General features: G+C 45.7%; 1 pseudogene; it reads left to right on the top strand.

The window, feature by feature from the left end:
• The first annotated feature begins 996 nt into the window (after nt 1-996).
• LOC132430703 (stress-induced-phosphoprotein 1 pseudogene) lies at nt 997-2,570 on the top strand (annotated as a pseudogene).
• Nucleotides 2,571-2,820: the final 250 nt, after the last annotated feature.

Genomic DNA, 2,820 nt, shown 5'->3' with positions numbered 1-2,820 from the left:
TACAGACTGCCAACAAACACATGAAAGAATGCTCAAATTCATTCATCATTAGAGAAATGCAAATCAGAACTACAATGAGATATCATCTCACACCAGTCAGAATGGCCATCATCAAAAAATCTAGAAACAATAAATGCTGGAGAGGGTGTGGAGAAAAGGGAACACTCTTGCACTGCTGGTGGGAATGTAAATTGATACAGCCACTGTGGAGAACAGTATGGAGGTTCCTTAAAAAACTACAAATAGAACTACCATATGACCCAGCAATATACCCTGAGAAAACCATAATTCAAAAAGAGTCATGTACCAAAATGTTCATTGCAGCTCTATTTACAATAGCCCGGAGATGGAAACAACCTAAGTGTCCATCATCAGATGAATAGATAAAGAAGATGTGGCACATATATACCATGGACTATTACTCAGCCATAAAAAGAAACGAAATTGAGCTATTTGTAATGAGGTGGATAGACCTAGAGTCTGTCATACAGAGTGAAGTAAGTCAGAAAGAAAAAGACAAATACCGTATGCTAACACGTATGTATGGAATTTAAGAAAAAAAAAATGTCATGAAGAACCTAGGGGTAAGACAGGAATAAAGACACAGACCTACTAGAGAATGTACTTGAGGATATGGGGAGGGGGAAGGGTAAGCTGTGACAAAGTGAGAGTGAGGCATGGACATATATACACTACCAAATGTAAGGTAGATAGCTAGTGGGAAGCAGCCGCATAGCGCAGGGAGATCAGCTCAGTGCTTTGTGACCTCCTGGAGGGATGGGATAGGGAGGGTGGGAGGGAGGGAGAAGTAAGAGGGAAGAGATGTGGGGACATATGTATATGTATAACTGATTCACTTTGTTATAAAGCAGAAACTAACACACCATTGTAAAGCAATTATACTCCAATAAAGATGTAAAAAGAAAAAAAAAAACAACTTCTAGTCTGCGAACCGGGAGCAGATCAAGTCTATTGAATGGTGTTTGCCGCCAGGCTATGGAGCAGGCAAATGAGCTAAAATGAAGGGCAATAAGGCCCTGAGTGCTGGCAGCATGGATGGTGGATTACAGTGCCGCTCTGAGGCAGTGAAGTCAGACCCCCAGGCCCATGTGCTCTCCAGCAATTGCTCAGCATCCTACACCAAGAACAGAGACCGCCAGAAGGCTTATGAGGATGGTTGCAAAACCATTGACTTAAAACCTGACTGGGGCAAAGGCTATTTCCAAAAAGCAGCAGCTCTTGAGTTCTTAAACTTATTTAAATCCGCCACTCGAACCTATGACAAGGTTTTAAAACATGAAGCAAACGATCCTCAGCTCAAAGAGGGTTTACAGAATATCGAGCCTCAGTCAGCAGAGATGAAATTCAAGAATGCTTTCAACATGTCCGATCTGCACCAGAAGTTGGAGAGTGATCCCAGGTCAAGGACACTGCTCATGGATCCTACCTACCAGGAACTGATAGAACAATGTCAAACAGGCCGTCTGACCTGGGCAAAAACTGCAACATCCCCAGATCGTGACTACCCTCAGTGTCTCCTTCGAGGCTATCTGGGCAGTACGGATGAGGAGGAAGAAGTTGAGACACCTCCACCACCACCTTCTCCCTAAAAGGAGACCAAGTCAGAGCCAATGGAAGAAGATATTCCAGGGAATAATAAGCAGGCACTGAAAGAAAAAGTTGGGGAAGGATGCCTGTAAGCAAAAAGACTTTGACACAGCCTTGAAGCAGTATGACAGAAGCAACGGCCAGGACCCCACCAACATGACTCGCATGACCAATCAAGCAGCCATGTATTTCACAAAGGGCGACGAGAGTGAATGACAGGAGCTTTGTGAGAAGGCCATTGAAGAGAGGCTAGACAAAAGACTATCCTCGACAGATTGCCAAAGCTTATGTCAAATTGACAGAGCCTATTTCAAAGAAGGAAAGTACAAGGATGCCATCCATTTCTACAAATCTCTGGCAGAGCACTGAACCCCAGATGTGCTCAAGAAATGCCAACAGGCAGAGAAAATCCTGAAGGAGCAAGAGTGGCTAGACCACATAAACCCTGGCCTGGCTTTGGAAATATCCCCAGGCCAGGAAGCACTATACAGAAGCCATCAAACAGGAACCCAAGAGATACCAAATTGTACAGCAGTCGAGCTACCTGCTTCATCAAAGTCCTGGAGTTTCAGCTGCCACTCAAGGACTGTGAGGAGTGTATCCAGCTAGAACTGACCCTCACCAAGGGTTATACACGGAAAGCAGCTGCCCTGAGAAGCAATGAAGGACCATACAAAATCCATGGATGTCTGCCAGAAGGCACTAGACCTGGACTCCATTGTAAGGAGGTAGCAGATGTTCACCATGGCTACATGATGGTCCTGTACAACCAACATGACAGCCCTGAAGATGTGAAGCGATGGGCCATGGCCAAGGTGCAGCAGATGAGTGACCTGGCCATGTGGCTCATCCTGCAACAGATGCAGAAGGACCCCCAAGCACTCAGCGGACACATGAAGAATCCTGTAATAGTGCAGAAGATCCAGAAGCTGCTGGATGTGGGTCTGATTGCAATTCAGTGATGACTTGCTCATCATAACCCTTCCCTTCACCCTCATGTGGAAAAAGGAGCGGGAACTGTGGCAAGCAGCATAGAGCAGAAGAGAGAGAAGGGGAAAAGGCGAACATCTTCTCTATATGTTTATACAGACCTATGTGGAAGATACAGAGACTTATACTGGAGTCATTTGTGCGGCCTCTGGGCCCTCCTAGCACACACACGGTCTCTCCTGCTGCCCCAGAGTTTCATGTGTCCCACCCCTGGCGCTCAAG

Source organism: Delphinus delphis, chromosome 9 (assembly GCF_949987515.2).
Source record: "Delphinus delphis chromosome 9, mDelDel1.2, whole genome shotgun sequence".
Taxonomy (NCBI): Eukaryota; Metazoa; Chordata; class Mammalia; order Artiodactyla; family Delphinidae; genus Delphinus; species Delphinus delphis.
The sequence above is the reverse complement of the archived record's forward strand: the minus strand, read 5'-3'. Positions and strand labels throughout refer to the sequence as shown.